Source organism: Pogoniulus pusillus, chromosome 10 (assembly GCF_015220805.1).
Source record: "Pogoniulus pusillus isolate bPogPus1 chromosome 10, bPogPus1.pri, whole genome shotgun sequence".
Classification (NCBI taxonomy): Eukaryota; Metazoa; Chordata; class Aves; order Piciformes; family Lybiidae; genus Pogoniulus; species Pogoniulus pusillus.
This window is the reverse complement of record NC_087273.1, coordinates 1,984,171-1,997,020: the sequence shown is the minus strand read 5'-3', so window position 1 is coordinate 1,997,020 and position 12,850 is coordinate 1,984,171. Positions and strand designations below refer to the sequence as shown.

Below are 12,850 nucleotides of genomic sequence, written 5' to 3'. Positions count from 1 at the left end.
GGAGAGAAGTGCTAGGAAGGTTCTTTTAGAGGTTCTGATTGGAATTCAGTGCATGTTTTGAGTACTCTCTTCACTGTGACTGGAGGAGCATCACTATGAAAGTGAAGGATGTATAGACTGTTTTTGAGGTTTTTTCTCTGGTCTTAGGAATGGAATTTGCAATTTACTTCAGACTGTGAGTAGGCTCTTGAGAGAATTTTCCCTTGATCTGAGTGATGCAGAATCTTTCCACAGCTACCAGAGAGGATCAGTTGAAGGCATGATCAGGTTACCCTAAGGGTAGGTATTTGTCCTTGCTTTGGGTTTGACCCCAGCAATCATTGGGTATGTAATCAAATACATTTTTTTCCTATTCTGCCCTGTTCTGCTTGCCTTCTTGTGTACCTTTGAAGAGGTGATGATCCCATATATTTGAGAGCAGTAGCTGAACAGACAGCTGGAGATCTTTCTGTTTCTGTACAAATATTAACTAGCAAATCAAGTGTTTGACACCTAATGAGCCTAATATTTGCTTTTCCTCTCTAATTTGAACTTAAAGAAAGCAATGCAGAGGTTAATAAAAGCACTACTTGTGTTTCTGAATACCAGGAAATGACTTGGATTAAATAATGAGTTTCTTTGCTTGGTATACAAAATTAAATGTAAAAATGTGAAGGGGTTATGACTTTGTTTTAAACTGAAACATGAATGCGTTGCATGTTACGAGTAGCCAGTGTTCTGCTCTGTGAAGCCCAGGTTACGTGTGTAAAATAAAAGCTCATTCGAAGTAGCCTCACAAGCCTAATGGAGGCATCATCTCGGCTTTATAAATAATGTAAGTTGTGTATAATGTGGAGTCCCCAGAGACTGCAGAGAAAGCATCATTACCAGCCTTTTCAACCTGCTGGAGATCTTAAATTGATTTACAGCACTGAACTGGTGCAAAATGATACATCAGGATGACACAGGGTCAACCTGTAAAAGTCTGTGATGTGAGCCCGTTAGTTCAGTCATCATAATTAAACCGTATTATGAGGGCAGCGAAGCAAGTGCCTGTGACATGTCCCATTGTGCTTCAGTTATGGGTGGTTTAAGAACCAAATAAAGAGAGCACCGTGATTACTATTTAAGTTATGCAGAGAGTAGTGGAAATTTAAAACTTGTGGCCCAGGAGAATAAATTCTGAATCAATTTTGATTGACTCTTAATCTCTTTCTGTCAGTCATTAGCAACTGAACTAGATGAAGGCATGTGCAGCTTGGAGGAGTGTGTGTGGAAGTGGTTGGTTTTGAGTGTCTGTGAATTTTATGTAGCCTTTCTCAAGCCTCAGAATCAGCTGGACTTCACCTGCAGACTGTGCTGTCAGACCTCAGAGGGGCAAACAAGCTAATTGTTTGGGCTTGGCTTTTTCCCTTAGTATTTTTATCCTGCTGAAGTCTGTAGCTGCCTGTCAAAATACTCCTGCAGTTCTGAGTTCTTGTATAAGACAGAGCTTCTGAGTCATATCTTGAACTATATGTCCAAACTTACTTTGGAACAGAGACTGCAGTTTTGAATGTGGGTTGGCATAGATCACTCTCTTTCTCTTAGCAAAGGCAGCCGTGGCTTCAGGTCCATGTTGCTGCTCTAAGTAGCTTAGAAAGTAGCATGACACAGACAGTAAAATGTCTATTAGATACTAAGCATCCTAGGTCTCTGCTGATAAAATCACTATGAAGTGTTCCAGGAAAGTTGTGCCAAAACTCCATTTTCTTCTTCCTACGAGTCAGTGTGCTGCTCAGTGATTTCAGTTCTGCAGGTATTAGTGGTTGAACCAATTCCTAATACCTGAACCAGTGTGAACTCTCTCTGCCCTGAATCTCCTGACCTTCTCCCAGCCATGAACGCACATCTCTTCTTTTTAGTCACAAATGTAACTAAGAAAATAATTTTGGGAATACAGGAGAAGCAAAGAAAATAAATGATGTCTAGATCCATTAGTCTCCAGGTTCAGTTGCATCTCAACGTGTGCTTCAGCTGATCTGCTTTCTGAGCAGCAGATAAAAGAATTAAAGCTCACTTTTGGGTGTAGTGTCTTGTAAAATGTGGATATGGGCCCTCTTCTGCTGTGTCAGTGCAGGTGAGTAAATGAAACTACCTTGCTGAAGAGAGCCATAAAATCTGTGAAAATGAAAATCAAGTTTCACAAATTGCCTTATGGTTAATTCTGCTAATGTTTCATTTTTGATTTGTTTTTGTCTTTTAGATTTCTGGTTTATGTTTTGATGACAAACTTGGTCAGCTGTGATGTCAGAGTGGGGAAGGATCTGTTCTGCTTATGAACAATACAGTTATTTCTCTCTAGATCTTCTTTCAGTACTTGGAGCTGTCACTGGAGGGGAAGCTGAAAATGCATCTTATTCATACAGATTTGTGCATGAGTAGTAGTTGGATTTCAGCATTCACAGTGCTGCAGAGTTTCTTCTACAGAAGTTGCAAGAATTTGAAAACTTCTCTGGGTAGATGAAAGCATTTGTGCACCCTGGGGTGATGCTTGACACTTAGGTAGTAGGTCAAAATCTTTTGTTATGAATTCAGAGAAACCTTGGGGGTGTGCAGGTGACCATAGCTGATCATACCTGTGCTTGCTTATCCTCACTTCATTCAGTAGTGGGAATTAACATGTTATTCTTCTGTATTTACATGAAAGACTGATTCACTAGGATATTTTTCTTATAAGTCATGTCAGCCTTCTTATTTCAAGCATTGACAATAATAGCAGCATTCTGCCTGATGCAGTGTGATGAAACCAGGACATGAGGCTGTTAAATATACCTTATTCTGGTGTTGTTAGGTATGTGAGGTTAGGCAGAGGCATGCTGTGTGAATGCCTAACCTAGCAGTTACTGCTGTTGCAAGTTAAATTATTTGGATCAGATAGAGGTAGACTAAACCTATATATAGTTGAGAAGAGCCTGTACATTTATCAAGGTGTGTGTACCTGGTAACTGTTTACATACAAATACTTAAATGCTTAAAAGCATGATGTCAGTTTTGGTTAAAGATGAAGTAAATAACTGGAGAGTCATCTTGCAACAAATTGCGTCTTCCGCTGAAGTGTGTTTCTAAGGGTGATAGCAGGAGGAAACATCTGCTGTTTGGTCAGATGCTGTTAATGAGTTGCATATTTGACTTTTATTATACCAATATATTTCACCTTTGTATCTGTTAGGTTTCATTTGGATGTTGACATGGGAGTAATTAAATGTGCTTACTGACTTTCCCCTATCTGACTAGTGAGAACTGCCATATTGAGCAAGCATGTGGCTTGTAACTAGCTGTGTTTCCTGAGGCAGTGGAGAAAAGCCGCTCAGATTTTCTCCAAGACAAATTTGGAAGTGTGTGTGTGTGACAGAGAGAGAAGGTGGGAGGTGGCGTGGACCTGATGTCTCCAGCTGCTTCACTTAGCGGTTTGATTCTGTGTACACCCTGTAAATTCTAAAGCTAAAGAACAGCAGAAGTGGGTTGGGATTCTTTGTTTTGATGTTGTTTTTTTTTTTTTTTAAACTCTGTCTCCTTTTCTGGCCCTCCCAAGATGTTGCAAACCAAATGTTGCTAGTTTTGCAGAACATCTTTGCTGACTGTTGGCCAGTTGTTTTTTTCCAAGGCTTTCTGAGCTGTGTTGACGAAACAAGGATGTTACTTTCAGGTTAGGCCACTGGCACCTGCCTAGGAGTGTGAATTTTGCTCGCAGGTCCTGAAAGCTACTAAAACTGTCTGGTGTTCAATAAACTCTCTCTATTTGATGAAGGGTCTTTCTCTTGGTGAGTAAATGCTACATTGTGAAATTTGATATGCTCTTAACACTGTTCCAGTTTCCACTTCTGTCTTTCTATCTCTGAGGAGGTAGATAGAACAGACACTGGCTCTGTCTTTGTGCCTGTGCTGTTAGTTACCTGGTGAATGCTGTGATAGCTGCACTGATGTGCGGAATGTGGATTTTGGCCTTGCTGAAGGTCTTGGCAAACCTGGCTGGCACATAGATTGCCATCTTGGCTGTTGCAGTTTTCTCTTGTGCATTTTTGCTTGCTGCTGGCTTTGCAGTCTGACATACTTCATTCCAGGTCCTTTATTGTTCATGCTAGTGTCAGTGTTAAGTGCTTCTACTTGGAGGTAGCAGCTAAAGGAAAAGTCTCTGTCTTTATTAACTCTAAAACTTAATATAATTATAGTTCTGTCATGTGTCATATTAGATTTCATCTAGGAATATCATGGCTCAAAACTCTCTGGAGTCTTTTTCCTAAATCTGCTTGTCTGGTTCCCTAGAGCAGAAGATAATGGTAGCAGAGAGGGAAGTGCTTGTTGGAGCATTTGGTTCTTCAGACCCAGCTAGGGTAGAGCTCATTGCTCTGGATGTGAGAAGGGGCTTTGCAAATATTATGTCTGAGTGTGAGCTAATCATTGTCCTGGATATCATGTGAAATTAGGAGGTGGCAGCTCCACAAGATGGAGAACTCTTCTAACAGTTTGGCTCCCCTCAACCCCAGCCACAAATTTCTTCATGTAGGCTGGCCGGCTGATTTTGGTGCTCATCCTGCTCTGAGCTGATCCAGCTGTTCTGCAGAACATTCTGTTGTTGTTTTTTGCCAGGTGGAGAGGGTGAATGAGCTGACAGACTGCAAGCAGAGAGGAAATGATGTTCCAGTACCAAATCTGGCACACGGGAGTGAAGGGGAACCTTTTCTCTCAGGGTAGGAGCAAGCTATTAGAGCTGCTCATCTGCTTGTGGACCTGTGACCTCGCTGGCCCAAGACAGCTGTTGGAGGTAGCCAGTTATAAACCAGTACTGTGGTACTCCCAGATGAAGACTTCCTTAATATGCTTGCCAAGGAAAGGTCTAATTTACAGGGCCTTTTCCCAGATACTTATGTTGGTGATTAGCATGGTGAGGCTAGGCTGCCAACAGTTACGTCAGTCACAAAGCCCCAGTGTAGTTATATTGGCAGCAAGACGACAATGATTAATGATCCAGTGTATTTTATGGGGGTTGAGGGAGGATGGATGGGGAGGAACACTTGAACAAGCTTTCCTGGTCAAGTGCTGTTTTGCTAGTGTAAACTGCAGGCTGTATTGGAAATGTTTTTCTAGCTTAATGCAAACATACGAGCAGAGCACATCTAGTGCATGTTCTGTATGAGACAGAATAAAGTAGTTTTCCTCATGCAGAATGGTCTCCAACCTTAACTGCTTTGTACTAGAAACTTTATTTTCCTCTCTAGAGGAAACAGCTTGAAACAGCTGACAGACAAGGTACTGTCATCAGTGTTATCGAGAAATGAGAGAAGAGGTAACTATTAAATCCGTTCAGCTCTTCTGTGAAAGCAGGCTGCTGTTACCAGAAATCACTGCACACGAAGGCAGTTAGGGCACCCAAAGCTGATGCTTGCTGTAAGCCAATGCTTGTGGCTTTCTTGGGTTCTGCACCACTTCATAAGTCACTTGGAAATGATTGCTTTTCGATCCACGTTTCTCAGAAGAAATGTAGAAAGCAGTTTGGTCAGGGTGTTAAAACCCCCTTGGTCACTCTTGTTACTGCTAGCTGCTTAACATCTTCAAACATCGTGTCTTTGTAAAATAGTTCTTAACTTCAAGGAATTAGACTGTCTGCAAATTTAAACCACAAACTTCAGCTATTTTTCTTAGTGCTGGAGAAAGGTTCTTATTAAATTTCCTCATAGCCTTCCACTACACCTAGGAACTATCCAGACCCTTGGGAACCTGACTGTAATTTTGTTTTTCTCTCCTCTGGCTTGGCTACAAACTCCTTTGAAATTTTGTGCTGTGCAGAAAACTTCACCTGGCACAACTGGCATCAGCACTGCAGGGCTGCTTACTGCAGTTTGCTGGATAACTTCCCTTTGCCCTTGTCCCCACTACTTTATCAGTGATGACTCTTGCTCATGCTCAGGGCCGATGCATCTCCTATGGTTTGTGAATCGGGAGCCTTTGAGAACTGTGAGTGCTGGTGGCAGTCCTATGTGGCTGAAGTCTCGTTTCTGAATATAGACACCTCTGCCTAGCTTCTTTTTTTCCTCTAACTTGGGACATGAGGGCTCTCAATCCTCCAGGCCAGCCAGCAGTCAGAGCCTGCAGGCTTGCTGTCTCAGGGAATGCTGGTTTCAGCCCCAGAATTAAAGCATCTGGCTTGCCAGCTTAAAGACAAGGAGTCTGAAATCTTTACGTGCTCTTTCAGCTTAGAAATATGTTGTCCTGGAAAACTGCAAGTCCTGGAAATTCATCCTTGCAGTCTCACTTTGGATCTGGAAGTCCTTCTGTCGTCTGTACTCGGGGACAGCTGTGCCTGAGCAGCAGCAGGCAGCAGTGGAAAATTTGGGAAGCATTGTGGCTGGTTTAGCTAGCCTGCTGCTGACCCTGCAGGGCATGTGGTGTTTGGGAAATAGTTTTGCTGTAAGGTTGCAGTACTGCAACTCTGCAAAACCTGAACTCTGAAGCTTTAAACTGTTAAAAAATTCTGGGGGAATGAAAATTCCATCTGCAGAATCCATATAGGCTCTGGTAATAAAAAAAGCCTGCAGATAAGGAAATGGAACTGACTAATTCGTTATGTGGGCTTCATTCCTCTTCCGAAGTCATAAAGAGCTGGCCGATAAGCGGAGGATCAGATGGGTAGATTACAGCCCTCTTCTCCTGCTCTAAGACTTCCGTATGCCCAGTAAGCCACGGAGGAGGAGATCTCCCACTTCCTTTCAAGCTATGCGGTTCCCAAGTGCTCTATGAACTATCAGTCCCTATCTGTGGGCTGAAGTCTTTGTACAAAGCCCTCCAAAGCCTTGATCTCAGGAATATGAGAAAACAGTTTGCCGTGAAATTCTGCAGATGTGCTGGCAGAGGGCTGTGACAGCTGCTTTTGCCTCATCCTGCACTTTTTGGATCTCTGGCTCCTCACGTACGAGCACACTCTCGTTTTGTGCTCTTAGAACGGGAAAAGTCTGTCTGTGACTGCTGGGTCTGTGCTCAGGCATTGCCTGCCAGCAGTAATTAGGAGGCACTCTTGTTGTCTGCAGTCAGTGCCTGGTGTGTGCCCTGGGCTCAGCCCCAGTGCCTTTGCCCTCTGGCTCCACACTGGTCATCACTTCTTGCTCAGGGAAAGTTTCTTTTGGCCAAGTGACTGCCTGCCTGCTTCCTCTGTGGTGTGAGGGTATTGGGGTAACAGCACATGCTCTCACAGAGCTCTGTTGGTGCCATCCTGCTGGCAGATGTTTGCCACCAGTGGTCACCTCTACAGTGTTCTTTGTCTAATGTCCACCTCTCAATCTGCAGCTTTCAAGAGCTTTATTCTGCAGTTGTTGGCAGGAGAGGGTGAGGCTTGATGTGAAGAAGAGGCTTGCTCTAAGGAAACGGGAGCTGTGCCTCCTGAGCAGCAGTCCAGCGCTCACCATGACTGTACCTCTGCCAACAGGGCTTTACTGGCTTAGATATGACAGCAGAATGCACTGATAGCAAATTCAGTTGCAGTCAGTAGACTTATTTGGATTAAAACACTGTTGAGAATGGAGCTTTTAGGCTTCATTGGTGAACCAGCTGTTGTCTGGTAGGTTGTTTGCCTCTGACCACAGTAACATGTGATACTGTTCTTTTCCAAGTGTGCCTGCCAGTTGAGGAGAGAGCTGGTGCATCTAATGCCTGGACTTCAGCTGGACCACAGTTGTTCTTTGGTTCCATAGAGTAATTGTCTAGGTGAAGACATTTGTAAAAGTAAGAGACTGTGTCAGTGCCTTTGTAGTTGTGTGTCTGTCAATAGCTTTATTCTTCCATGAGAACAGTTTTTTTAATATAGAGCATACTCTGCTCTAGGATTACACTGGGGTGTTGCTGAAGGCAGTTCTTAGTGTAGCAAAGCACAAACTTGTACCTCACAGGCCAGTAAAGGCTTTGATCCACCCAGGTCTGTGTGTATTGGGGTGTTTTAAACACAAAGCAAAGATTCCCTTGACCTAATATCAGGAGGATCCCTATACATTTATATTTGCCTGTAAACTGTAATTTTTGAAGAGTCTAATTTTCTTGTGTAAGCTAAAGGGTATCTCTAAACACTGGTCTTGACTGCTTCCATTTGTAAAGGGTTTGATGACTTTAGGTGGCTTGGGAAGACTGGAAATATTTGCTGCAATGTGATACTGCAGCTACTGCTTACTGCAGGAGCAGCCTAGATTTTGTGTCATCTGAAGTCCAGTCCCGGTTTTCAGAGGGCCACTAATGGCATGCTGTAATTAAACAATTGTTTCATTGGATGGTGGAAATCTGGGAAATCTTGATGTTTGTTTCAGGATTGTATAAACTTGGCTTGGAAGGCTGTATCATCTTTAAACACTTTCTCTCTCCAGAGTGGTAGTTGTGAATTGCAGGGCGCTTCATAAAATTTAATGTAGCTCTTTGCCTCTGTCTCTTGACATTCTAAAGGCATGGTGAAGATACAGTGCCTCAGAGGTCACTTACAGGCAAAAAATGTCTCCTTAGATTTTGCAATTAAGGCAAGAAAGAGGAAATACAGAGGAATCCTTTTAAAAGAAGTAAAGTGTGCATCTCATGACATGCATTGAAGCATCCTCAGTGCTGGCAGACTGAAGAGACTGTTCTCATTTCAAGTGTGTACATGGTGAGTGGGGGACTAATCTGTGAACAAAATAATTTTAACATCATTCCTTTTCTTGTGCAATTTTCATCAGTTTATTCTGCTTTGAGGCTTGACTTAATGCTTTCTTTGGTGAATAAGTAATTTTTCTTACTCAGTTTTTGTTGTTTCTTGCTTTGGTGAAGCATTCTGTTTTAAAACTGGGGATCTTGAGCTGTGATTTAACATCTTTACTTGATCTCTGATAAATGAGGTCTGGATCTCTGCCTTCAGAAGTGGTGTAATGGAGCTGATGTAACTGTGTTGGTAAAATGAACTGGTTTTAGGAGCAGTGGCTTGCTTAAGATGAGCATAACTTGAGTGCATTTTGTGGGCTTCCCTCCTTAAAAATCCCTTCTTGTAGCACTGCTCTGGCTGGAACTGGCAACCCCCTTCCTGTTCTGTGAAGACAAAACACATCTTGCATTTTGTGAGCTTTACTCCCAACTGCTGCTGCCTGCTTGGCCGTGGGCATTGTTCTTGTTGTGTTTAGAGGTTTTCCTTTGTGCTGCAAATGTTCTGCTTTAACTGCTTTTATAAAACAACCCAAAAATCCCTGAAAGTGACAGGTCAGTATATTTTTCCCATCTCACCTGTGAAGGAAGTTCCTCCTGCCCCGTGGTGATGAATTGGAGGGAAATGCTTTTTTCAGATGATAAAAAGAAGTAAAATTCCCTGCCCTTCCCAAAGGAGGAATTCAACAATCGGACAAGTGGCGTGGGACCATGTGTTGGTTTCTAAAAGGATACAGTTTGTAAAGATGTTTCCTTTGATGCCTGTGATGAATATGGATGTGTTTCCGTTGGAGAGGGTTTTGATTAAATTATGCAATTAGAGCTGACCAGACAGATCTAAATATAGGAAGAGGTTTCAGTTATCCTGCCTTTGTGTGTATTAACACACCCATGCAGATGTGTGTTTCTTACTGTTGTAAACAACACCTGGCTTAAAGACAGTTCAAAAAGTCAGGAAAGGGAATGGGATTTGTGCAAAAAGGGAGTTATACAGGAGTTTGATGATGAAAGGGAAAAAAAAAACAACCACAGTTTTACCCAGCTTTTTGACCTTCTGGAGAAGGACTTCCAACTGAGTCTGGCAGCTGGAATGGTCATGGCATCTTTGTGGATACCCCCAGTTCACAAAGTCGCAGCTTGCACCCCGACCTAGCCTCTGTGCTAGAGTGCTCCAAGTTGTTCTGAACTTTTCAGAACTTGGTCTGTGATCCAACAGTGCTGACTGAGCTCCTTGCCTGCTCCTCCACTCCTCGATGCTCCTTCTGCCAGGTGGGACAATGTGTGGAGTTTGAATAGGTCACAACACAAGTGAAGTGGGTGAACCTGCCCCAGAGGGGCACAGTGAAGTACCCGCTGTGATGGTTGCTAATTCAGTGTGTCTCTTGACAGCTGTTTGTTTGGTATTTCTTTGCTTTGAATGCTTTGTTTGGATTTGAGAGTGTCTTAAAGAGCCCTTCAGCATTTTCAGCACCGGTGCACTCCTCTTTGCTCAGACAATATGGTGTGTACCAGGAATTAAGGCAGCTGTCTTGAATGCTTTCTACAGTGCCAGGAAGACACAGAAAAGGGTTAATTCTTTTTTCTTTCCCTTTGTCCTTCTCAGCACTAGAAGAGAAGCCAAGTCAGGTTCTGTGTAAACTCTCTAATGAGTTCTACAGCACTTTGAAATGAAACTTGCTTTCTTTTTGCCCGTGTATTGCAATGCCACTGAGGCTTCTACCGGGTTTCCATGCATTTTTCCAAGATGAGCAAGGTCTGATCTCCTCTCATAAGGAGCTGCAAAGAAAGAACTCTTTGATTAAAACCAGAGGAATTCAGCAGAAGACTCTGGCCTTTTTGTTTTACAAGTCACACTGCCTGACGAAAGAAACTGAAACTTTGTTGCTGCTTGCTCCAAGAAGAGGGAGCCAGAGGAAGTCGGTGCCCAATCCGGCGTAGCACATTCTAGCCTTACCGCTGCCCAGACCACATGCCTTTCGGTGTTATGTGGAAGTCATTCGTGCAGGAGTAAAGTGACAGCTCCCTGGCTTCTAGGCCAAAGTCTGAGCTTGTTTTGGGTGAAAGAAGGTCTAAGTACTGTACTGAGTACGCATGAGCTGCTGGAAAGATGGGACTCTCAGAGAAAGTCAATTACTGAGTATTTTTAAAGAAACAAGGGAAAACCTCTCTGCTTGTTATTTCCTTACCTTTTTCAGTAAGTAGTGTATGCTGGGAGGAGGTGCAGTGACTAATAAGTACTAGATAAACTGAATTTTAAAACGGGTCAAAGACTGGACAGTTCTCTCCATTAACAGTTGTGTACATTCTCTTCCCTGTGGTTCCTGCCCCTTTTTATGTCTAACTGTACCAAGTGTATATTCAAAGTATTTAACAGGATGCTTTTTGCTTGCATCACTGAACCTGTAATACGAAACATGAGATTAATAGAAGAGTTAGAGCCACTTCTTGTTTGCCTGAAACTTGGGCTAGCAGTTTTATTTCCCAGCCCGGGAGAGGATCATCTAATTGACCTAACTCTTTCTGCACCTGCCAAAAACAGTCATTTATGCAAAGTGGGACAGTTTCCTATGGGATCTCCTGTGGGAATTTGAAAACAGTCTCGTTGAATATTTTACTGTCTGCTCGGTGTGGCTGACAGAGGAAAACTCTCTCTTCTTTGAGGGCCTGAAAAACAGAACTTCAGTCTTGGGCATTTTGCCTGCATGCACTTGTTTAGATCCAAGGCTGGCTAAACAGCTAGATATATATTTGTCAGTTTTTATCTGGGCTTCTCCCAGGCCGTGTGTGGGTTGTGTGTTAGACCAAAGAGTACCTAAAACCAGCAGCAGTGAAGAAGGGCAGTTAAAGTAGCATATTGTGATTTAAAAGAACTTTGCTGATTCCAACTCATCTATTAGCAGACAGAAGGCATAGTAAAAAGTGCATGGGTTAATAAAAAGTGCATGGGTTTTGATGCATAAAGAGCAGCTGGTGAGTGGGTAATAACTCAATTTCCTTTAAGCTGATTCCAGGGTGCCTTTTGGGGAGTGTCTGGTTGCTTGGCCTGGGTTTGTGTTTCACCCATACCTTGTGAATTCACATCCCCTTCGAGGGCACTCAGCTGCTGGAAATGCTAGCCCCCACTTTGCCAGAGGGGCACGTGTAGTTGGGGAAGAAAGAGGCAGCCTGCCTCATCTGCTGACCGGTGCTTTAATCTTTATTTTGCATTTCCAGCTGATAAGACCACTTTGTGCAAAAGCAATACAGGAAATGATGCACTGCAAAAATCAAGAGTGGCAGAAAGGGAGACGGAATGTACTGGCAAGGGCTCAGTGCTGTGGACGCTCTCTGCCTCTTGGAAACACAAACTCCACCTACGCTGCCTTTTTTTTAGCTTGATACTGGTATTGGAGCTTAGTGTGAGTAGTGTACAGCAGCCTGTGGGGTTTTGCTTCCCTCTGTCTTGTGGCTTGTTCAAAGCCTGGAGTGTGCTTAGACCTTTTTAGGGGGGGAGAGGGTGGGGGCAGTCAGGACTTCAACAGGAGTCCCTGGGCTAGAGGCTAGTGACTGGCTAGGTCCTGCTCAGCTGCTTTACTTCCAGGCATATCTACGTTACTGTACCTAATGCTGCTCCTCCTTGCCACAGTTGTTGCTACAGAGATGCCAACTGCTAAGATAATGTCTTTGTTTGGGATGGTGAAATGTATTTTGGATTGTGTGATCATGGGAGTGGGACTTGTGTGCGCTGCAGAGTTTGATCCAAAGCTCCAGAAAATCTGTTAGTATGGGCTGCCTGCTCGGGCCTGCATCTGAATGCTGTCCTTAGTCTTTGCAGAGCTTGTGTCAGCTCATGGCAGGGTTGTGTTCTCAGGCACGGGTATAAACAGTTTTAACAGACAGGACTGCTTTCCTTCTTCACAGCAAGTAGGTTGACCACTTTAAAACCAAGTAGCTTGGTAGAAATTGGACAGGCCTAGGTGGAACCATGTCTGCATCCACTATCAATGCTGAAAGAAGTTTGGATCAAGATGTAGACTTTCATTTTTATTCTCATTAGAAGTTCAACTCAAGTCTTTCAAATATTGTTTCATTTGAATGGATATGAAATAGAAAGCTTGATTTGATTACTTGGTAATGCAGCACTGGAACTGGTAACCTCTGTGTGTGTCTTTTGCTTGAAAAGTGCAGAATCTGGGAGTTTAGAATA

The 12,850-nt window shown here is 43.2% G+C and overlaps 1 protein-coding gene across 3 annotated transcripts in view; it reads left to right on the top strand.

Moving 5' to 3' along the window:
• The window catches only part of SMAD1 (SMAD family member 1), a 42,679-nt gene that overhangs the window by 2,369 nt on the left and 27,460 nt on the right, over positions 1-12,850 (top strand). The window contains exon 1 of one of the 3 annotated variants that reach the window (XM_064149474.1): positions 8,395-8,635. The exons of the other annotated variants lie outside the window; for them this stretch is intronic. The gene's annotated coding sequence lies outside the window, so the exon portion shown is untranslated. Of the gene's footprint in view, positions 1-8,394; positions 8,636-12,850 lie in introns of those variants that run through there. 3 annotated transcript variants of the gene reach the window in all.